Source organism: Eschrichtius robustus, chromosome 7 (genome assembly GCF_028021215.1).
Source record: "Eschrichtius robustus isolate mEscRob2 chromosome 7, mEscRob2.pri, whole genome shotgun sequence".
NCBI classification, from domain to species: Eukaryota; Metazoa; Chordata; class Mammalia; order Artiodactyla; family Eschrichtiidae; genus Eschrichtius; species Eschrichtius robustus.
The window spans coordinates 98,272,270-98,298,400 of NC_090830.1; positions in this window are offsets into that span (position 1 = coordinate 98,272,270).

Consider the following 26,131-nt stretch of genomic DNA (forward strand, 5'->3'; position numbering starts at 1 on the left):
CCTTCTTCCCTGTCTTGCTACTTTGTCACTGGCAGGTTTTCCCCAGATCCTCTCTCTTCCTGTCTCCTCTGGCCAGTTTCATTTCATCCTTCTCATGGATAAACTCATGAGACGTGGACGCTCTCAAAATTTACACAATGGTTTCAAAGCTGTTAGAAGAGATACACCTGGAGAATTTTGGTGACTATCAACCAATTGGGAAATTTATAGTAGTTTTCAGCAGTTCTGATATTGAACTTGCCCTTTTCCATTGAACTTAGATGAAAATGAGGAATGAAGGCCTTTTAAACATGTGGATGACACACATCTTGGGGGCATAATAAGCAATGATACCTGAGAAATTAGTTCAAAATGTTCTCACATGCTGGAACACTCCAAAATGTCCACAAGATAAAACTTATTGGGGTGAATATATCTCTGTGAGCATTATCTCTTCTATCTCTGGAAAAATTAGAGGGAAAAATTAAACAAGAAACAGATATGGGAGATCCAGCTTGATATTAAGTCATTTATGCACCCAATCAAATAAATATTTAATGGTTATCTACTATAGGCCAGAAAGATACATCTCAAATTACTTTACCAATTAAAGGTGAGATATTTATCCAGACCATGATTCAAACAGAATTATTCCTTGGAAAAATATACACAAATATACACATGTGTATTTGTTTTTATATGTTGAAAATTAAAATAACTGCCAAAACAGTACCACATTTTAAAAAATTATTTTGAAATAACTTCAGACTCACTAAAGTTTCAAAAATAATAAAGTCCCATGTACACTTTACTCAGATTCACGAATCTTTAACATTTTTAACATTTTGCCACTTGCCTTCTATCTCCCCATACATACATACATAATACATCACATTTAATGTATAATATATACATTCTATATTCTATATCATAATATATCATATAATAATACAATCATATATGGTGTATTGCATATTATGTTATATATACTACGTATCTATTTAAATTGTATAGATATAGCTATATAATTATACATTGCATAGAGATTTATATATGTACATAATACAATTTTTTTCTGATTCATAAGATAATCTGTTGTATATAAGATACTTTTTCACTTAATACTTTTGTGTGTATTTTCTAAGAACATGGATTTTCTTTTTTCTTTTTTTGCAGTTATTAAGTCCAAAATTTATCATTGATGCAATAATTTAAAATCTAATCTATCATTCCTTTTCCAATTTTGTCAATTTTTCCAATAATGTATTTAAGAGCCTGTCCTCCACCCCCCAATCTAGAATCATGTATTACACTTAATTGTCATGTTCTTTAGTTCCCTTTAATCTGGAAGAGTTCCCCACTTTAGTATTACTTTTTTCTTATTTTACTTTCATAGTCTTGGTATTTTTTAAAGAACACAGTCCAGTCATTTTATAGTGTTCCTTCCCTTGGGTCTGTCTGAGGTTTCCTCATTCATTTTACATATTCTTGTAGGAATGGTATTGGGCTGGCCAAAAAAGTTCATTCTGGTTTTTCTGTAATATGTAGGTGATGCTATATCCTTCTTAAGGTACCACATTGGGAGGCACGTTATGCTCATCAACAGCTCTATGGTGATATCTATTTCAGTCATCTAGTCAGAATGTCATTCTGTTTTTCCACTGACTAGTTACTGTTTTTCCCTTTGCAACTAATAAGTAATCTGTGGGACTTCCCTGGCAGTCCAGTGGTTAAGACTCCGCGCTTCCACTGCAGGGGGCGTGGGTTAGATCCCTGGGCAGGGAACTAAGATCCTGCAGCTGCACAGCCAAAAAAATAAGTAAATAAAAATAAAAACAATCAAAAAAATTTTTAAAAAGCGATCTTTGAGGAGTCATATTAAAACCATGCATTTATCCTTCTTCTCATCAATCTTTTCTCTGTAAATTTAGTATTCATTCATGAGAATCTTCACTATGAAGATAAGGAAAATGGTATTTTTTTCAACTCCACTACAACTTCAATAATTATAGGTTAATATTCTGAAAATAAAAAAGCTTCCCTTCTCTCCCATTTTTCTATTTATCTGGCCAGCTACCTAGCTATTTATCATGTGTGAGCCCATAAATTTCCATTGTTTTCCAATGAGTTATAATTCCTTATTTTCCTAAATTATGTTACTTATTTTTAATGGCAAGTTTTCCTAATTTTTATCTTCAGCCTTAAGTAAATAATTATAATCACATTGTACATTTGTTGGTCATTCCATGCTTGCACAGCAGTTTCAAATAACTATTAATTTGCTCCTCCACAAAAGTTGTAAAATCCAATGGGACAAAAATTCATGGAAGTGTTTCAGAGCAAACAACTTTTAGGTTCTAAATTAGAAACAAATTTCTTAAAATTGGGCATTGATTGATTTTTGACTGGTCACAAGAAAAAGAAGCAAGGAGAAAAAAATGAGCATAGGGACATTCAAAAGCCTCTTTCCTAAGGAGGATATTTATACTTGCTTTAATAATTTTTGTAAAGCTCTCCATCTTTGCAAACAAAAATCAATGCTTACATAAGTATTGAGTCATATATTATATTTGCACTGTATCATTCCAAATTTTTAATTATTTGAATTAAAAATGTATGACCTTTTGGTATATAAATATGAATATAGATTTCTTTATTTCTTCATGAAAATTAACAAAGCAGTTCTAAGAAATAAAGTAAGCCATATTTTTTACCTTAAATATGTTGTGCAATTCATCATTCCAATTATATAATGAATAATGAAATCTGGACCATCTTTGTTTTGAAAATCTTTTTAGGTTATTTGGGGGAAAAAACATCAAATATTTTCCATTCAAATAAATAGTGTATTTATGGGGTCTTCTCAAATTTTGAACAAATTAGATTTAATTGTTACCAATACCGAAGTGTTGATTCAGGGCTTTAGATAATTTGCAGGCAACTGAACATGGATCACTATAATGATACCCGCAAGTTGTCATAAAATTATGAAAGTTATATAATAAATGTATATATGCCAAAAATTTTAAAAGCATGGACATTAATAAATTAAACAGAAAATAACTAATCAATACCTACACATCTGCAAAAGAAGTAAAATTTCCATGGTGGCCAATCCCAAGAAGAATGCTGTTCTCTCTCAGGTATATTGAATACAGCTGGTGTGATTTAGCGATAGGAAGCAGGTAATAAATAAACTGCTTGGTAGAGTTTACACAATATTGTATAGTGTTGTTGTACATTCCTTATTAATCAATTTCAAGTCTCTCAGTTTTGAAAGGCACGTCCTTAGCACACTGAGAAAAGAAGCCATCACAGCTCACTTACCCACTAGGGAAAATCTGCTTTAAGTTTTTTCATGATCTATACTTTCTACTTGTTCACAAAGATTCTTACTGCAGTTGTTACACACTAAACATTCCTAGTGTCATAGATTATAATGTTGCAAACAAAAGGATTATGACCTCTTTCAGCAGCCTTCCTGCTAGATCGGAGCAGGAAGGGGAGATGGATTATATGGAGAAAAGGCCTTGTTTGAAAACATTAATCTTCGGTAATTAGTAATTGAGGAAGGAAATGCAACCAATACATGAAAGTTAAATTAGCTTCTGCAGAAACAAGTGATTTCTAAAGCTGATGGAGTCAGACAATTTATCTTCTAAAACACCTAAAAACATAAAAAGGAAAGTTCTAACAGTTATTCAGTCAACCTCACATGAAACCGTCTGAATCAGAAGACTCTGAGGAGCTCTTTATACAACAAATATTCGTGTTGTGTGTATGTGTGTTTATTTTTCAGCTATTAAAATTAATATTTCTTCAGATGCCAGGAGAACAGAAAAGTAAATGTATCTGGACTCAGGTCATTGCTTATTTTAAAGGTTTTGGATAAACTTCCCTTCCTTGTTCTCAATGCTGTCTCTTTTCAAAATATATCTCCATACACCTCAAATAACCTGTATTTACTTCTCTCATCTTTTACGTATTTGTCTGTTTTGTAATTGTGTATTCTGAGTTTGGGGAAGAGTCCAGTTGAACCTTCTAAAAACTGAATAACAAGTTAACAATAGGCTCGTTAAAAATAGTCTCTTCAAAATGTGGAAACTTAGGTGCTGAAAAAGATAAAACCACTAGCTGCTAAATTTGCAATTTAAAAAAGGCAAATTCAAGATGTGTCAGATTTAACAAAGCCACTACTGGGAGACCAATTTCGGAGATAAAAGATAAAAGGCCAGCAATCCACTTTACCCCCAGCAGTTCAATGAAAGTTGTGTGATTCCTATTGCTTCATCAGGTAACTACAAAGTAGTTTCCTCCCAGTGAATTCTGTTTTTTTGTGGATTCTACAATATCTGACTGTGGAATGAGAAAGGCCTGTTTGAATATGATAAACGATATCTAAACCTCCGTATGCTCAGTTCTAACAGCCACTGACAAACTACAACTAGTAACACCTGAACTCAAACAATCATAGACCAAGCATTCAGCAGAGTGCTTGGGAATTTGCATTACTCATATGAATTTGCCACTTTCTCCCCAATCTTTGCCCAATTCTCCTTTCTCATTACTTGTTTTAATTTACAACCTGATTATCAGAGTCCTTCGTTTTTTGTTTTTGTCTGGGTATTTTTAAGATTCTGAACCCCATTATGATATGCAAAACTAAATGCCCTTCCAATGATTTTTCTGGCAACCAAGAATTATCTTTGCTGAGCACCTTAATTATTCAATTGTCAGAGTCAGACATTTCAATGAGTTGCTTAGTTAACTTTTATCTCCTAGGTAAGATTCTGAAATTCTTACTAAGGTATTCATTAAAATTGTGGGCCAGAGTGCACTCTTATTCCTTTTGGCAAAATGAGCTCTATGCCCAAACAACAAACGTAATGTCCAAAGTTTGCATCCTTGGAGACAGTCTAGGAGACAGATGGAAAAGTTGTAAACAGACCTGCAAATTGCTTTGGTGAACACAGATTTACTTTGAAGATTTCAGTGAATCTTTTTGACTTGTAAGCCACTCATTGCACAAGAAAGCAAGTTTACCATGCAAACCTTAACCAGATACTAGCTACAATGGAGGAACCTCAACAAATTTAGATGTGCAGTTCAGATAATTCCCTTCAAAGTTCAGATAATTGCCTAAAGCTTATTTAAATCTATGGAAAGACTTTACCCTCTTCTTCACCCCATCTCATCTTTTCTTCCTTCTTCCATAATCCTCCCCACCCCACTCTGATCTTTTTGTCATTCTCCAGATCACCCTACTTTAAACCTCCCTGTTTTATTCTGAACTTCCACCTCACTTTCGAAAAGAACTTACTGCATGGGCAAATTTCTTAAGTCAGAATGTAATGGATTTCCTTGTCATGCATCTCTTGTGTAACCGGTGTTTTCAAAAGTCAGATCTTTGGAAACTTTATTAGTCCATTTCTAGAAAAAATAGCTTTTTAAACAAAGATTCTAATGAAAAGGTGTGAGTCAGAGCGCCTACCTTCCAAATGTTGCTATGAAAACAAAAATATATTGACTGGCCAATGGAAACATTCACAACTACCTGTAAATCTAAGACATTTGTCTTGCCACTGCTTCAAAATGTCAAATGAGTAACTGTGAGTAATGTTCAGGATTCACTTTCAAATAATTCACATTCGAATACAATATTCCACACATTTAACTTTCTGAAATATCTTACAGTTGGTTTTGGAAGCAGGGGAGCAAAAAGACTTTGATCTTTATGTTTGAAAACAGCCATCAAGCCCTTGGAAAACAACAGATAAGAGTCTTACCCTTTCGATAAAAGGAAACACATTTTAATCAGACTCAGTAACTCTCTCTTGATAAAAGGTAGTTGAACTGTTCTCCTGAAGAATTAGCTAAGTTCCTGGGATTTGGATTCAGATAGTGAGGTCTGTTTGACAATCAGCAAACTGCTTACCATTAAACCTGTAAGGGCAGTTATAGGTGAATATTATTCATTCACATTATTCACATTCATTAAATAAATATTGATTGAGGATCAATTAAATGCAAATCAAACCCTCCAAAGAATTTTATCCCCATAGTGGAGATAAAGCATTTTCAGAAACAATTATAATGCAAAGTAGAAAGTGGGCCATATCCTAAGACAGGGACAGAATGAGAGCCACGAGCATACAAGGAAACAAAGATCACATCTAGTAGAGAAGACTTCTCAGAAGAGGTGTATTGAAGCTGGATTTTGAATGAATAGGTAGGATTTAAATATCTAGGAGTATCTAGGGAGAAAAATGCTATAAACTAAGTCACTAGCATAACCAGAGTGAACAGGAGAGTGCCACACATGCTAAAAATCAAGTAATTTAGGTGAATTGGTACACAGAGTAATGGAAAGAAGATACTGAAACATACTGGCTGTGAATAAGTTGCAATGGATCTCTGAGGTTGTGGGTGGGAGAGCCTTAGAGTCAAGCTCAAAAGTTCGAAATGATTCAGTAGGCAGTACGGAACCACCTAAACCTTATGAGAGTACAGTGATTTTCAATCAGTTTTCAACAGATGAGGAAAGGATTGTCTTTTTAATAAGCAGTTCTTGGGACAGTTGAATATCCGCATGCAAAAAGATGAATTTAAATCTTTATCTCACTCCATACACAAAGATTAGCTCAAAATGGATCACAGGCCTATATGTAAGGGTCTATAAACCTTCTAGAAGAAAACAGTAGAAAATTTTCATACCTTAGATTAGGCAAAGAATTTTTAGATAGGACACAAAATATGATACGTAAATGAAAAATATTGACAAGGTGGATATAATCAAAATTAAAACTTTATAATTTAAAGTTAAAAACACCAGTAGGAAAATGTAAAGACAAGACACAGATTGGGAGGAAATATTTGCAAAACATCAATTCAATAAAGGACTTGTATCCAGAATAAATAATATGCTTTTAAAACTCAATAATAAGACAACTCAAATTTAAAAAGGGAGGAGGGGATTTGAATAGACATTTCACCAAAGAAGATATATAGATGGCTAACAATCACAAGAAAAGATACTCAACCTCATTAGTCGTTAGAGAAAAGGAAGTTAAAACCACAAAGAGATACAACTTCACACCCACTAGAATGCCTATCATAAAATAACTGTAATAATCATTGATGGAGATGTAGAGAAACTGGAACTCTCATTACACTACTGTAGGGGATGCAAAACAGTGAAACCACTTTGGAAAACAGTTTGGTAGTTCCTCAAATGTTTGAACATAGAGTTACTCTATTATCCAGCAATTCCAATTCTTAGTATATATCCAAAAGAAAAGAAAGCATATGCCTACACAAAAACTTGTAAATATATTTTCATAGCAGCATTATTCACAATAGCCCCAAACTGGAAACAATCCAGATAACTATCAATTTCTGAATAAACAAAATATTGTATATCTATGCAGTGGACTACTATTAACTATTGATAAATGCTACCACATGACTAAATTTTTAAAATATTTTGCTAAGTGAAAGAAGCCAGATTGAAATGACCACACTTTTGTATAATTCCATTTATATGAAATGTCTAGAAAAGGCAAATCTATAGAGACAGAACGTAGATTAGTATTTGCCAGGGGATACGGAGAGGGAATAAGGATTGAATATAAACGTTGAATATAAATTTGTATATAAACCATAGAGGGCTTCTAGGGGTGACAGAAATGTCCTAAAACTGGATTTGATGATTGTTGCACAACTCCATAAATTACTGAAAATTATCAAATTGTACACTTAAAACCGGTGAATTTTATGGTATGTGTGTTATACCTCAATAAACCTGCTTTAAAAAGTTTATGAGAGAAATAGATAACAGAGGTAGAGCCGTGTTCTAGGAAATTAACTTGGCAGTGTATATGTAGTGCTGATGGGAGTAGGGAAAAGCCAGGGGTATAGAGAGCTCAATGAGAAATCTCTCACAGCTGTCCAAGTAGGAGGAATGGAGATCTGAACTAGGAGAGCAGCAATAGGAACAAAAAGGGGAGATCAGAGAGGAGAATTGTCCAAGGAGGTAGAATTGGGAAGACATCACAAAGAACCAGATGGGTAGGGTATGAGAGGAGAATACTTTGGAATAATCTGTTCCTTGGGGAGGCAAGAAGCAGAAAAAATTATGTGTTCAACGTTATTAATGTTTTATAAGCACGCCTTGCTCCATGAAAGAACTGCTAGCTTAATGATAACTCTGTTCTTTGTATCTAACCTCCTTCATATTTTGCTTACAATACGTACTCTTCCTTCCAGATGAAGTTTTGAGTCAGATATACACCAAATTATTATTTTCTGGGAGATAGAAGTTAACCGCAGGTGGACTGGGGAGGGGTTCTCTATCATCTTTTTATATAATTTATTTTCAGCAAACATGGATTACTTTTGTAGCTAAACATTATTTTAAATTATTTTATGTTGACCTATTGTTATGTAGCCAGAGAAAGATAATGTTAGATATACCAAGGAAATGCTTAAATACCTTTGCAATCTTAATTGAGTAATACTTACCTTTTTCTCCTTATCAGGGCAAAAATATTTCCTTCTATGGAAGAGTTCGGTCAAAAAACCTGTTCACAGGGGCTTCCCTGGTGGCGCAGTGGTTGAGAATCTGTCTGCCAATGCAGGGGACACGGGTTTGAGCCCTGGTCTGGGAAGATCCCACATGCCGCGGAGCAACTAGGCCACAATTACTGAGCCTGCGCGTCTGGAGCCTGTGCTCACAATTACTGAGCCACAATTACTGAGCCCGCGCGTCTGGAGCCTGTGCTCCGCCAACAAAAGAGGCCGCGATAGTGAGAGGCCCGCGCACCGCGATGAAGAGTGGCCCCCGCTCGCCGCAACTAGAGAAAGCCCTCGCACAGAAACGAAGACCCAACACAGCCATAAATAAATAAGTGGATACATGTATTAAAAAAAACAAAACAAAACCTGTTCACAGAACTGTTTGTGAGGAAGTTTTGGCGCCGTTACTGACAAATCATAATCCCTTCTCAGAGGGTCAGAATCCAGTCTGTTCCTCTGGTCATTTCTGCAGGCCTGGAATGCTCTAGTCCCTTTTTTTTTTTCTTTACAATCCGATAGGCCCGGTTCTAAAGTCATACATGCTTGTGCTAGAGTCTTAGATTTACCACTTTTGGAAATTTATTCATTCTCCAGACTCTGTTTTTCTCTTTGGTAAACAGTGGTTGTTAATACCTGTTCTGCTGAGTTGTGGTAAGAATTGTAGATGATTGAAGTGTTGGGCTCATAGGAAATGTTTAATAAATATCAGCTGTTATTTATTAGTCTTTTGGACTAAAGAACTAAGTCATACACTGAAGTATATTCCTTAATTAGTAATATTGAGATCATGTGACTTGCTGAGACAAAGCTGAGGACCAAATTCCTGGCCAAGATCAAGAATCAAATTGGAGATATTTCTTCCCCTCCCATCTGTATTTGTCTACACTCTCTGCTCCTATTTCAGGCCAAAAAAAAAAAAAAAAGTCCCAGTAGAAGTGACAATAACAGCAATGATTTCACCCAGTCAGGGGTCCTACTTGGAGGAAAGGAAAATGGATTGTACATACATACTTCCTTGAGGAAAAATACATGTTTACAATTTTTTTAACTGTCATTTCAATGTCTTAACATAATAAATGCACATGACAGAGCTCTAACCATTGTGGCGAAAGCTATAAACATGAACTTTGATGTCCCACAGGCCTAGATTTGACTCCTGACTCTGATAATTGATTGTATGACCTTGGGCAAGATACAGACGTCTCTACTCCTGTTTTCTTATCTGTAAGAAATAATAATGCCTACCATTTGTGGGTGTTGACAATATTGAATAGAAGAGATCATGTTATAAAGTTCTGAACACAGAGCCTGATACTAAGTCAAGTATATTCAATAAATAAATATTATTTCTTTCCTCTTCCTTGCCATTCTCTTCCTTGTTAGGTTAAAAAAAAAAAAAAAGAAAGAAAGAAAATATTTCTTGAATTTTCCAAAACAATCTCAGTTGTATTTCAAATTGTCCCTATAGATGAACATTCATATTTGTCATTTCTTATGAACCTGTCTTTGATTCCTAAACCACAGTCTTACAATCTGATATAGTAGGGCTTATTTCATGTTTCTAAATAATTCCTGTGTTTCCCCATTTTTATGTCTTTCAGATTACAAAGGAACTCATGCTTGGTGTAATGAGTGAAATAATACAACGTAGAGATAGATGCATAACCACAACACTAATCTTTAACACAATACCTCCTTCCAATTATAGCCCCTTGTGGTAGCCAGTGGCATGCATTCCTTTCTCCTTCCTCATATACACATAAACCCACATACATGTCTGAGCGAGGGGTTTTATTTGCTTGTTTTTCTGGAAAGAGAATAGTTTAAAACATATCATTGTACATCTTGCTCTTTTAAGTTTAACATATTATGAATTTTCTTACAATCTTTATTTAACATTCTTAAGATGAAGACTACTTAACATAATTCCTTCTCCTTCTCTGCTTCACAACCAACTTTGCCTTTTGCTCTCACCTCCTGCTTATGTTTTTATGTGAATTATTCCTAAATATTCTTCTAGAGAAGAAAGATTCGGCCAATCTACTTTTAGAGAATGGTGTTGGGGGCAGGCTACAGGAAAAAAAAATTTTTTTCTATCACCCAGTAGAGTTAGAACCCTGGGCTAGTTTCTCTGCAATAACTCCTTACCACATAATGCAATTCTCTTTCTCTCATCAACCTTCCTTCTTGGGCTATAGAATTTTTGATGTCAGGGATAACCTCTAATTCAATCTCTTATCCTCAGTGGCACAAAGTAGATACATAGAAGGCTTTAGAAAAAGCAGTTGAGGGTAATGGTTAATAGCCCTAACTTTTGAGGTCAGAGTGATTTGGGTTCAAATTCTCCCTCTTTTACCTACTACTAACAAGTGATCTTAGGCAAATCACTTAACCTGTCTAAGACCTATTACACATATTAAAAATGAAATAACCTGGGGCTTCCCTGGTGGCACAGTGGTTGAGAATCTGCCTGCCAATGCAGGGGACACGGGTTCAAGCCCTGGTCTGGGAAGATCCCACATGCCGCGGAGCGACTAGGCCCGTGAGCCACAACTACTGAGCCTGCGCGTCTGGAGCCTGTGCCCCGCAACGGGCGGGGCCGCGATAGTGAGAGGCCCACGCACCGCGATGAAGAGTGGCCCCCGCTTCCCGCAACTGGAGAAAGACCTCGCATGGAAACGAAGACCCAACACAGCCAAAAATAAATAAATAAAATAAAGAATTATTTAAAAAAAAAAAAAAGAGCAATGGCCAAGAGAAATTGTTCTCCCAGATATTAAAAAAAAAAAAAAAAATGAAATAACCTCATCAAACTCAGGTGATTATTGTGAAGATTAAATGGAAAATAATTTTCACTGGGCTCAATGGTCAAATTATGAATAAAAATGAAAAGGAATGAAAGGAGGCATTTTAGATAGGAGATCTTGGGATGTAAGGAGAACTTCTGGCTCTTTCTAAATCTTTAGCAATTAAGGCTTTGCTGTTCTCAAAATTCTCTCATTTCCTGGAGGCCTAGTCAATTCCCTTCTTGTCTTGGGTACTCTCTGGACCTACCTTTTCAGATGTCTTCAAATTTTCCTCTACCTTCTTTCTTTCTTTTTTTTTTAAATTAATTAATTTATTTATTTATGGCTGTGTTGGGTCTTCGTTTCTGTGCGAGGGCTTTCTCTAGTTGCGGCAAGTGGGGGCCACTCTTCATCGCGGTGCGCGGGCCTCTCACCATCGCGGTCTCTCTTGTTGCGGAGCACAGGCTCCAGTCGCGCAGGCTCAGTAGTTGTGGCTCACGGGCCTAGTCGCTCCGCGGCATGTGGGATCTTCCCAGACCAGGGCTCGAAACCGTGTCCCCTGCATTGGCAGGCAGATTCTCAACCACTGCGCCACCAGGGAAGCCCTCTACCTTCTTTCAAAAACTCCTTTATCTTAAATCTCATCCCATCTTTAAATTTAAAGGAACAATTAATTTGTACTAATGAAAAGTAGACAAAACCACACCTTTAAAGTCTAGCTGAGAAGTAAGACAGTGCTCATTTCCCCATAGTTCAGGCCCAGAGCTTTGCTACAGGGGGTCTTAAAAAATCACTTTTGAGCCAGGAACCATATTTCTGGTCAACTCAGTTCTTTTAGGAATTCTTGAAGAGAATATTGCTGGCATAAAGAAGTTTATTACACTACTAACAGAAGAAAGAAGTGAGCAATGTGAAGATAAAAGGTGAGTGGCTGTTACAGCGGGTCATGTGATGTGAAGCAAAGTGCAAGTCAATTATCTGCATTCAGTTCCTTCAGTAGGAAAATGGGGGTAGTGCTTATTACCTGAAGGGTTGTTAGAGTGAAATATCATTATTTATATAAAGTGACTGGTATATAGTAGGCAACTGATAAATATAAGAAATATTAATGTTCTGTATTTTTAGATACTAGCATGCATTTTTAAAACACATAACAGCCTTCCCAGGAAATTAATAAGAAGATAAACACATGGTAAGCCAAATGTGTATCTCTATTCTTGACTCCTGGGGACAGCGTGGTGCTTATTAGACAGACATTTTTAATTTCACTTAGAAGGGAAAATTTTTTTAATGCTTTAATGGAAATCCCAGAAACAAAAGATAATTCTCGCAAAAAGATGGCAAGCAGGGAAGGGAAAATCAAGGAGTTTAAAACAAACAAGAGAAGACCTAATCAGCATATGGGCTTTGGCAAAAAGGACCAAAGAGAAGATAGGGTTTAAGAGACTGTTGAGCAAGAAGTAAAAAGGTTTGGTGACAGCATGGATAAGGAGGAAGAAAGGGATGCTGTGTGTTTAAAAGATATGGGAGATAACAAAGTCCCCAGTCAGGATAGAGAGGCTAAGCAAGTGATTCCTTGTTTAGAATGAAAATAAGTTTGATCTACATCAAACTAATTGTATTTATTCAATGCATCTCAATGCTGCTCAAGATGAAGAGAGCAAAAATTTTAGGAGATGTTGGGGAGAGGAGAAAAATGTATTATTTGCATGTCATCGATGTGAAAAAATTACAGCAAAGTATTCAGATTTGGCTCATTTAATAGTACTTATATAAAGTTTGATTTGAATAATGGATTAATTAGTCTAATCTTCACACTATACTAATTGCAATTTTTAAAAAATAGACATTGTTTTCTTTGGCCCTTCAGTAATTCTTAATGCTGTCTTGGAGAAGCCAAGAATGTGGGAGGAATTTGTGGCAAATGCAGGCAAAGACTGACTTCTAGAGTTCCATGTTTAGTCTTTAATCTGCATGGTTTCATGTTTTAAAATCCTATATAATCTCACTTCAGCTAAGGACTAAGTCAATTTACAACAGTAAAGAAGAAAAGAAAATATTCTCAGCATGAATTTATTTGCTTTAAATAGCCAAGAAAAGCTTAAAACTTTTGATTCCTTTCTATAAAATAACAGTGGATTTACAGATGGTTAAGATACCATAAGATATTTGCTTGCCGAAAAATTTTTTTCTATTTAAATAGCAAGAGCCTCTCAAAGGGAAAAGCACTGTATCTGACTAGAGAAGAGCAGAAGATCCAACCTTGGATTGGATTCCATATTTATGCAAAGTTTCCAGTCTTTATGAATGGTAACATAAAAGTCAGTTAAATCTCACTGTGTACCACTGTGTGTACAACATTAATGTGTACAAACATTAAAAATTTGGTCAACTGTTTTGTTTGTACAATCAAAAGTATTTGATTTTGCTACTCTCTCCCACCCCTTTTACGTACATTTAATAATTAAGTGTTCTAAATTTCATTGACGTACTGGCTGGCAGTCAGAGCCTTGGTATGCAATTCAAAAGAACACAGTACTATACCTATTGATTGGCAAGTTATTTGACTTATCTTTATTTGTGTTTTCTCATCTGGATTAAACCTGTCCTTAACGTCTCTACAGGGCTGATTAGGGGGGAGAAAAAGGAAAAGAAAAAGAAAAAGAATTAGATAAATGTGTAAACTGAAGAATTTCTTGAAAGTCCATCGTGATGTCACTATTCCGGGCCTTGATGGGATAAAAATATTATCTTAATCCACTAACAACTAATTTTTGGTAAATAAATGTCTAACATATTGCTAGTCTCCTTTGTTAAGTAAAAGAGAAAAAAGATAGCATACTAGGAGATCAGCAAGACAAAGATCAAAACCCAGAAACATAGGGCACTAAATACATTATCTAACCTGCTTGTAAAGGTTATCAAGAGCATACCAAAGATTAAAAGCAGAAGAGTTTAACTCCTCAATCAGGCATAGTGCAATGTACTTGGAAAATATAACTGAATAGAGAGAAGCAAGAAGTAGTGTTAACAGCCCTTACCTGTAAAAGACCAGGATAAATCCTAGTCTTGGATGGAATTTATTGCTGTTCTTTTTATGTTTTGATCAATCTACCTCCCTTATCTTTATCGCCCCATGTTTCTTGATGTGGTCTGCTGCTGGAATCCCATTCCAGCTTTCTCCTGAAGTTAAAACCCAATATCAAAGGATTCATCAACCATGTTCCCTTTTTCTTAGTAGGTAAATGCAGAGACTGTGAAGAGGATGTCCACATGTGACTTAAGGAAAGTGTTACTGAAAGACTGAGAAAGTTTGTACCTATTTGTGATAGAAAGTGAATTCCACCTCTCTTATCGCTATATTCCTTCTAAACTGTTTTTCACCCCGGCCTGCAGGAAAGTGGTGTGTGTGTGTGTGTGTAATAAGGTTCTACGGTTTAGAAATATTCTGCATAATGTCCCTGGAGCAGGAAGTTAATCACCACTCCCATCTTTCCCTGAAGAATTCAGGCTACTCCTCCCCAGGAGGCAAATGCCCAAATTCCTACTAATGTGATCTGGAGATACTGCAGACATGGTGGCCCAACGCCACTTCTAATTAGGTGGGTGGCCTTGGCAAATTCTAGACTTCTCTCAGGGGCAGAATCTGCTAGGTAAAATGAAGATGTTACTACTTACCTCTTTAGTACTTTCCTTGAGCCATTTTTTTTTCTTCCCCCACCCTCAGCTCTATTGATGTATAATTGCCAAATAAAATAGTATACATTTAAGACGTATGACAGTTTGATATACATATATATTGTAAAATGATTACCACAATAAAGTTAGTTAACACATCTATCACCCCACATATATATTCTTTTCTTTTGTGATGAGTACATTTAAGATCTACTCTCTTAGCAAATTTCAAGTATACAGTATGCTATTGTTAATTATAATCACCATGTCAAATGTTACATTCCCAGAACTTGTTCATCTTATAACTGGAAGTCTGTATCCTTTGACCAATATCTCTCCATTTCCCTCACCCCTGAGCCTCTGGCAACCATCATTCTAATCTCTGTTTTTATGAGTTCAACTTCTTTAGATACCACATGGAAGTGAGATCATACAGTATTTGTCTTCCTGCCATCAAGGTGCACCCCCATGTTGTCTCAAATGGCAAAATTTCCTTCTTTTTTTAATAGCTGAATAATATTCCATTGTATATATAGTATATATATCACATCTTCTTTATCCATTCTTCCCTTGATGGACACTAAGATTGTTTCCATGTCTTGGCTATTGTAAATGATGCTGCAACAAACATGTGAATGCAGATATCTCTTAGAGATAGTGTTTTCATTTCCTTTGGATATATTCCCAGAGGTGAGATGGCTGGATTATATGGTAATTCCGTTTTTAAATTTATTGAGTAACCTCCATACTGTTTTCCATAATGGCTGCACCAATTTACATTCCCCTCAAGAGTGCTGAGTGTTCCCTTTTCTCCACATTGTCACCAACACTTATCTCTTGTTTTTTTTGATAATAGCCATCCTAACAGGTGTGAGGTAGTATCTCATTGTGGTTTTGATTGCATTTCCTTGATGATTAGTGATGTTGAGCATCTTTTCATATAGGCCATTTGTATGTCTTCTTTGGGAAAATGTCTATTCAGGTCCTTTGCCCATTTTAAAATTATTTATTTATTTACTTATTTACTTACTTACTGTTGAGTTGTATGAGTTCTTTAAATACTTCAGATATTAACCCCTTATCAAATATATGACTTGCAAATCTCTTCTCCCATTCCATAGGTTGCCTTTTCATTTTGTTGATGGTTTCCTTTGTTGTGCAGAAGCGTTTTTTTTAGTTTGATGTAGCTCATTTGTTTGTTTTAGCTTTTGTTGCTTGTGAGGCATTTAAACTGCTGGGCCATATGACTGGTACAAAGCAAGAAGAAAATATAGTGTAGCCATTCCTGATTATTTTCACTTACTCACTTTTTTTTTTACACTCAACTACCTGAGTAGCTCTTCAAGTCATTCACACTATTTTGCAGGTTCTCACTAAGAAGAAGAAAAAAGTATGAAGTCCTAAATAAAAGAACAATTTTAGAAATGTGAATTCCCATTGAACAAAATTTTAAAATTTCTAAATACCAAAAACTCGAAACTAAATAAGATCATGTTGATTGAGTGAAAAACAATGGACTACCACAAAGCACTCAGTCTGAACCTTCCTTTTTACTCTCCTGCCTAGCTTACCTCTTTGAGTGTGGGCTGTTGGAATGGCTCCCGAACTGGTCTCCTTTCTTTTGTTTAATCCTCTCTAATCCATCCTGGCTGCTGCCAGTAATCTTTTGAAAACGTGGATTTAATCCTGTCATTCCCAAGCCCTCCCTTAAAATTTTCTGTGCCTACCAATTTCCCTCAGTTTGAATCTCAACCTCCTAACTCTGACATACAAGGCTCTTGGCCGTGGCACATGGTCCCAGACAGCCTCCTTTCTCCACAGACTCCTTTCTCCCTGTCTTTCCCCAACACTCACAAATTCTAAACTATTTTGCAGAGCCCCTTTCAGTTTCTCAGACATGCTAGTCTCTCTGATCTCTGGGCCTTTTCAATGTTTTTCTTCTACCTTTTTTTATTACCAAATCACTTCTTTATTTACCAGATTGTTCAAGACTCATTGCCTCCCTTGTGCAGCCTTCCCTGACATCTTCCTCCATCCCAGATTGAGTCAGATCATTCTTCTTAGAGCTCTCATAGCATCTACTGATTTTCGTCTTATTTTGTAAGAAATCATGTTACTCCTTCTAACATGAGAACACCTTGAGGGCAGCACTTACAGTATTTTTATCCCTGGACATTGTGCAAAATAGATGTTCAATAAATATTTGCTGACTAGCATAATTAGAGAGGCAATATCTTAAAAATGATAACTATACTTTATAGAGTACTTATTAGACATCAGGAACTGTGTGTGAATTTTCTTATTTAATATTTTCAAAAACTTTCAAGGGAGTTTACTATCATCATCCCCATTTTATGAATGAGGGAATTAAAAAAAAAAAAAAGGAAGAAAGGGGAAGAGTAGAACTCTGTTCTGTTGTGCCTGAATATATTTTCTATAAAAGGTTGCTAATTAGAATACATTGAATATGCTGTACTAAATTATTTTCTGCAATATATCATAGCCAAACCCTGTCTCAGCTATTAAGAATGACTAATGTTGAATGCCTGTCATAGAAAGAGCTTAGTCTTCATCCTGAATTTAAAAGGCTGGGAAGAAAGAGAGTGGGTAGAATAGAATAGAAGGTTACATAGGAAACAATTCGCCCCAGAAACTGAAGATGAAAGAGTTTAGGACCAGGCAGAAGGGAAGAACTACTAGGTAAATCCTCAACTGGAATTTTTCTAGTTCTTTATAAGATCATATGCACTGTGAAATCAAAGGGGTTCCTCTTCCTTTTGCTCCCATATCATTCCCAAATTCCCTTTTCTATTCATTGACTGGTAAGTTTTGAGATGTTGACCGAAGGCCCCATGGAAGTGTAATGATTTTAGAATTAGTTTTGCTGGTAAAGTACTCAGGTTAAGGAATATGGTCTCTTTTGAACTCCATTTCATTTGCTATGTTAACATCACATTCTGAGCCATGAATAGCACAGAGGTCAAATTTTCCTGAGGACAGCAGCCCTTTATGTTGCCCTCTTCCATACTTGCGTAATACAGGATGTGTCAGTGATCGAACAATCATGGACATCACTGTCTGTTTCCCCAAGTTCCATCAACCAAAGTAGGATGGGTGACACAACCAAAACATTTACGCTGTTATTTGTGTCTTACTAAGTTTAGTTTTGGATCACAAATTTTAGTACATCAGCCCTCATGTTTTTAAAACAGAAAACAAGAAAACGTTCAAGCAGGTTAGCATTTTGCTGACAGTTGGCAAGCTTTGGGTACTTTGTTCCTGCTCTAATTTTTTCAGCTACTTTTAAATTTGTTTCTTACTGTGGTAGGTTTGTAGTCACAGACATCTCCTTGGTTATTTGTGCAGAAAAACCTCTAAGACTGTACAATGTAGTCATTCTTATCATGGTAGTAGGTAGCTTACCTACCAGTGGAAGAAAATTTTTTCAAGTGATGATTTTTCTAGTCTTTAAATTAAAGTCAACAATTATTGGGCCTCTGCCATTTAGAAAGCATATATTTTATTAATTATATATATTTTAAATTTATATCTAATTTAATATGAATAATAGTTGTCATTCATTCTTGGGCCAGCTCTGCATTGGTCTCTTCATAAACTTTGCTGCATTTTATCCTCACAATAATTCTGCAAGGTAAGAATGGCTCTTTACCTTCTGCCCCATTTTACAGGTGAGTCTGTGATACTGTGAAATTAGGATACTTGTCTAAGGTCACACAGTAAGTAGATCAAGGTTTATCTTGCCCTGAAGCCTGTGTTCTTCACATTAAAGAAACAAAAAAGAGGAGCAGGAGCATGAACAAAGTGTTATGTTGGCTCAAGTTAGGAGAGATACATTTGATATACGGAATCAATTAAACCTTATAGAAGATGGATATTTGTGAAATACTCATAGATATGGAAATAAGGTGAGGCATGCATTAGACATTCAAGCAAAGAGCTAGAGCAAAAGTAATGGATGAAAAATACTCAAAACATTCCTGGAGAACAGTGAGTTGTAAGACTAGTTGGATTAAGATAATAAGGTACATGCTAGAAAAGTTAGGGTTAAGACTAGAAAGTCAAATTGAAGCCATATAGCCTTGCTTCATGGAGATTCAATCAGTAGCAGGTGTGAGATACATTAGAGTACAAAGAGCCTAGAAATAGTTCAAATGGTTTTAAGGATTTTTGCCTTAAAACCTCATACCAGAGTGTAATATAAACACTCTTGTTTTCCTTTACTCACTACTCATGCAATACTCTGTACTTCAAATGCGTGTGGGGTTTTCCCACACCAAGCAATTCTGCAACACCAGCTGGGAGTCCTATAATCAGTTTGATTCTGAAAATCCAGGTTGCTCTGACTGAGTGATTGTAAATCAGAGGTTCCTGCGACTACCTCCTTGGGTGGATTAATTTTCTAGAGTGGCTCACAGAACTCAGAAAAACAGTTTACCTAATAGATTATCAGTATATTACAAAGGATATTAAAGGATACAAATAAACACACAGATGAAGAGATTGAAAAGGTGAGGTCTTGAAGAGTTGCAAGCACAGGAGCTTCTGTCCCTGTGGAGATTGGAGATGCCACTCTCCCTGTATGTGAGTATGTGCTTGTACAACAACCCAGAAGCTCTCCAAACCCTGGACAGGTAATAGGGCCTTCGTGAAAATCAACATAGAATTGTCAGTAGAGATATATGTGATGGATCTTTTTAAATAAAAATATCATTACAGTTGATCCTTAAACAATGCAAGGGTTAGGGGCACGGACCCCATGTGCAGTTGAAAGTATGTATAAATTTTGAATTCCCCAAAACTTAACTACTAACTAGCATACTGTTGACCAGAAGACTTAGCAATAACATAAACAGTCACATTAACAGTTAACACATTTTTAATGTTATGTGTATTATATACTGTATTCTTACAATAAAGTAAGCTAGAGAAAATAAAATGTTATTAAGAAAATCATAAGGAAGAGAAAATCCATTTACAGTACTGTACTATATTTATTGATACCATAAGTTTGTCATCTGTTTACAAGATGAATTATCTGTCAGTACCTATATCAATATTGCCTTATATGAAACAAAACACTCTAGATGTTATGTATATTACTAACGGTTGACATAAAAAATAAAAAGATAATGTGAAAAAGTAATTCATATTTATTTACAGGTATAACAATTCATGCATTGATAATGAAGAAGCAGCATTGTGATTGCTATATGGTAGTCTAGTGTAATCGATATAATTGCTTCACAATAGATTTGCCTTTACATTAATGAATGGTTATAAGATTTTTATGGCATACAGTATTACAATCATGTTCATAATACAGTATTAGAAACATTGTTACATTTTTGAAAAAAACACCTATGATGATAGGCTTATACATAGTTTCTCCAATTACGATGGGAATGAACTTACTAAGGAATTTATAGTCACTCACAAAATATTCCTTTATTCATTCATTTACTTAGTTATTCAAACAACTTTGGCTTTCTATGCCCTTTAGTCAAAACAGACTACTGTACAGTAATGTAATTCTTTGAAAGCAAATTTATAAAACAGTAAGAAAACTAACACACTGGTTTTATATTAAATATCACTTATGCCTGTGTAAAGAGAGACTAATATGTACATCTTATGCATTCATGACATATATTTTTCTTAATTTTTTAAACATCTCTAGGCTATGCAGTTGATCTACAAATTTTTTTAAATTGTTGCAAATCTTCCCAAAATTTTCCAATATATTTATTGAAAAAAATCTGCATATAAGTGGACCTGCACAGTTCAAAACCATGTTGTTTAAGGGTCAACTGTATTTGGCATTTGATAATACATAAATTTGAGTGTGGGGGAATGATAGCATAAACAACAGAATTAGTGTGGTTCAAAATATTGAGTTATGGACGTTCTGAATTCATAGAAGTGATAAGTGGGTTAACTAGGGTCACAGGGGTGGTTGGGTCTCCTGACACATACTCCTGTGCACAACTCTATTCTGCTTTTCTGCCAATTCCTGACACCATCCTTATAAAAGAATCTTAAAAAGGTTATACAACGTCAGTCCCTGAACTGGCATGTGGGCATGTTATAGACAAAGACAGCAGGAAATTTCCTTGACCTTTAGTGGATCACAGAAATGGTCAATTGCTAAAAATTTTTCAGTAATACACTATTTGTATTCTGTGTGAAACTGACACCTTATGTTTGAACTAAGTACATTCTGAACAGTGTTTCGAAAATCAGATCTCAAAGTTCAGATGAATCTTTATTGTAGAAAAGATTAAAATAGCAAAGCAAATGCAATGGTTTAGGCTATTCCTGCCTAGTTTTAAGAGGACTGGCAACTTCCTTCCTGGGTCTCTGGGAGATTATGCTATCATGTAAGAAGCTATATTACCCTGCTGGAGACATCACATGGAGAGCTATTGAGACTACATGGAGAAAGATAGGGGTTCATCTGAGTCCTGCTTTTCAGCCATCCCCATCAAGGTACCCAGCTTGTGAGTGAAACCATGTTAAATCCTCAAACCTGCCAAGCCACCAGCTGAAAATCACCAAGTAACCATGTGTTGTGTAAAGAATCAGCCAACTGAGCACTGCCCAACTTCCTGACCCACAAAATCAGGACACATAATAAAATGGTTGTCACTTTAAGCCACTAAGTTTTGGGGTTGTTTGTTACACAAAAATATATAATGAGAACAAAGGGACTGATTAATTCTGTCTGACTCAGAAAAGACTCTTCAAATTGGGTGAAATCTGAGTATGGTTTTTAAGAGTAAACAAGGGGATTACCTAGGCAACTAATGGGGAAAAAGCACTCTAGGTTGATGGAAAATATGAGAGAAGACAGAGGAATTTGAAAGAGTTTGGTGTATTAGACTTTCTCAGTATTTTGAGTAACAAATTAGAGCAGAGGAATAAATGGGGGGATTGGGGATTAGGTTAGAGAAAGTTGGATTTCCCCCCCAAAGAGATCTCATATATTAGTCTTTTTATACCAGACATATTTTTATAGGAAATGGTTAGGAGGTTATTCCAATAATCCAAAGAAAGATGAAAAAGACCTAAATACAGCAGTGAAAATAAAGATTAAGTAAATAAAGTAGTTTAAAATCTTGAATCATGTAAGGAATGGATTGGATGGATATACAAGTAAGGCTTAAGAAAGATATTGATTAAATCCCAATTTTTTGGTTTGGTGACAGAATGGATGTCACCAGTTGAAAACTGAGGTAGAAAGAACAGCAATTTGGACAATTACATTCAAGTTCAGTTTTAGATGTATTGGCTTTGAACATCTGTGGGTCTTCAAGGTGGAGAGAGATGTCCAGTCAGCAACTGGATGAAAAGATTCTATAGCTTAAGAATAACTTTAGAGTCCTTTTCTTTCTTTTTAAACACACACACAGACACACACACACACACACATACACACATACACATACCATACACATATATGTATGTTTAGGTATATGCATGTATATTGAACACATACACATATTGGAATTGTCGGTGTCTAAATGGCAGTTCAAACAAAGTGCAAAGGTGAAATTGCTCAAAGAAAGTAGGAGAAGTGATAATTGAGAATACAGACATGAATGAAACCCAGCATGTAAGGGTTGGGGAGAGAAAAAAAACTATCCACATAAACAAAGAAGATCCAGTCAGTAAAATATGCCATGGAGGCCGTGTTGAGAACTAGATTGTTCACTTGAGTTGTTTAAAACTCACTTCACCCACCCAATAATCTAGACTTTATTTCAGTGTGCTTGGGATTGGGATGCTAATAATATCTAAATGTTATGTAAATCTAAATAACTATGGATTTAGGTCTAGGGGTGGCAAGACTATAAATATATATAATTACGTTTTTTCCTATATGTGTATTTTTTTCTATACTGTTCACGTGAACGCTTTTAAAATAGCCTTTTCACCACCATAATATGAAAAATGATATATTTGCCTTCACACTGAATTATCAAATGATTCATTGCTTCTTTTCAATATCACAAGCCAAAAGAAACACAGATAGAATTTGTTTTAGTTTATAAAGTAACAGCATGTTTTTAAAGTTAAGAAAACAAATTAGAAAATTATCAGATTAATGCATATGGCATCGAGAATTTTCACCAATGAAGTGGAAACTGAGAGAAGAACTTGAACTGAATTTTATTAAGAACTGTTTCTGTCATTCTCAATAAGTGAACGTTTTCACTGAAACATCATTACTAATAAGCAATTTGTTTGCTTGAATCTCCACGACTGGGAGAATACTAAGCTATTTTGAAAAGAGAAAATTCTAAGATGTGACTTAAGAGTCCATATTTTTATTTTAGAGTAGAAATATGATCATTTTTGCTCATTTTTCTGGGGATCAGGATTTGGGAAGAAAAAAATTCCACTTCATTTCTTATTTTTTCTGAGACCTTCAATCTCCTTTAAACGGAATATGGTCAATTCCTAGTTGTGGAATAACCACAAGACAATTAGAAGTTAAATTGTTGAGCAGCCCGCATCTAATTGAAGTCTCTCCATTTTAACTATTTTATTTTTAGCATCTGAAGTAGTCTGTAGCTCTTCTAGGCTATAATCATGTTTATTTAAGAGTAGTGCAGTCCTCAGTGAGAAAATAAAAACCTACCAGAACTGCTATACTGAACAGAAGAAAATAGGGAGATGGGTAGTATGTTTAGTATGCTTTTCAGTTTATGATTTTCTTCAAATTACTGTACAAATATTTCAGCCTGAGTTCTAGGACTCCGTGTCTGAATGGGTTTCCTTTGCATAATGTCATGAATGTGTGTATCTATCTTTTTTTTTTTTTATAAATTTATTTATTTTATTTATTTATTTTTGGCTGTGTTGGGTCTTCGTTGCTGGGTGTGGGCTTTCTCTAGTTGCAGCGAGCGGGGGCCACTCTCCGTTGCGGTGCACGGGCCTCTCATTGCGGTGGCTCCTCTTGTTGCGGAGCACGGGCTCCAGGCACGCGGGCCCCAGTAGTTGTGGCCCGTGGGCTCTAGAGCGCAGGCTCAGTAGTTGTGGCACACGGGCTTAGTTGCTCCGCGGCATGTGGGATCTTCCTGGACCAGGGCTCGAACCCGTGTCCCCTGCATTGGCAGGAGGATTCTTAACCACTACGCCACCAAGGAAGCCCTGTGTATCTATCTTGATTTAAGAAGTTATCCAAGATTTTTACTTTTCAGAAAGTTAGAGCCCATGAAGTTCTGAAGATGCTGGGTAAGTTTTATTTTGCAAGTCATTCTGGGGAGTCACCATGTCTAAAACTCTGTTTTCTAAAACATACAGGTAAAATAAATACAAGTGAAGACTCTTTACCGTATTTTTCCCCAGAGAGAAAGGACTATGGCTTAGGAGAATTTTTTGCCCATTCAGAAAGAGGACCTCTGGAGAATGTCATCATCATCATCATCTTTATCATCGTCATCGTTGTATTAGCAAACATTCCTTAATTGACTACTGTGTTGCAGACTCTGACTTATACCCTTCATATGAATTTTCCTCTTTAATTGTCAGAACAACTCTATGTGTTAGGTGATATTACAACCTTTTCGGTTTTTTACTAATAGATAAACTGGGTTTTAAGTGGCTAAAATATGCTATTTATTAATACAAATTGGCAGAGCGATGCTTAAAATCTAGCAAACCTTATAATTGTACACCCTTAACTGTTCTTTGTGTTATTTTAATGTAAAGAAAATCAAAATAACAAACTTTTTTTTTTAAGAAAAGGGTTTGAAAGAAAAGAAAAACTCCTTGTTGCCAGTATATTTGTTTAAATGGAGACAAGGTAAAGAAATAGTCCATTGCTCTGTCTCAGGTCAAATCCTTACCAAGTAGCACTGTTACCTTAGACAAGTCTCATCCCTCACTTTTGTTATCTGACAAATGGGAATACTATGAGTGCTTTCCTCCTGGGTTGCTATAAACAGCAAATAAAACAGAAAGTGTAATTAAATAGCGTATTTCCCAGGGCATAAAATTTTTTCAGTTAACTTTCAAATGTTCTTATTTTGAGTTACTGTTATTATTACCATCATTATGTATTTCAAAATGTAAACTCATGCCACAATTCAATTTGGTTCACCAAGTACTGTGGGATCAATAGTACTCCAGTTCTAATGGTAGATATCAAACAAATATAAAAGTGCTTTTCCAGTTTGGAAAGACAACAAACAGGTATTTAAAGAAATAATTAAAGAGCATTCTAAAGATGGTATTTGGGAAACTACTAAACATAAGCTAAACTATAGCATAAGCTAAATTGAACATAAGCTAAATTATAGTAAAGGTGATGAATTGTCAAGAATCAGATGTTATCACAAAAGGTATTATTGAAGTGATCAGTCTTAAGATGGGAAAGGCTGCTAGCTTCTGGAGTGACAGCCAGGTGATGAACTTAACCATCCATTTGTTTTGTCACTAAAAAATAAACCTTTAAATACTATGAGTAATATTGGATATCACATCAAAGTGCTGGTGAATAATAACTGTAGATACAGGGGCAGAGGAGGGATATGAGGAAATTGCTGACAGAAAGGCAGGCTTTATAGGAAGGGGGAAACCTGGCAGGAGAAACATCAATTTAGGAAGGTTTTGGAGAATCAGCTCTGATTTGATGACAGCCTGGAACTATGATGGTGACAAAGGAAATGAAGATTGTATTAGGCTTCTGACTGACCCAGAGGAATGACTCTACTGGCTGAATTTCAGGCTGGAAGAAGGCAAAGGAAGTTCAGTTGTGGTGCTATTTCCATGTACCCCACAGAGTTACCTCAAATCTTCCTGGGTAAGTGACTAACTTCTTTGCCTAGTTATTATATAGACTTTTTAATATGCAGATATTGTTTTTGTTTTTCTGCTATCAATTCTCTCTCATCCCTGTGAGTTTTTGCAAGCAAGAATCTTTCTCCATCACTAACAACCTACAATATAATGAGGCTATCGCAAGCCTGGGTTCACCTGCATCAGAATTGTTTGGGGTGCTTCCAAAAAATGCACATTTCTGGGCACCACGCCATGCCTACCACACCAGAATCTCTGGCAATGGTCCCTGAGAATCCAAAATTTTATCA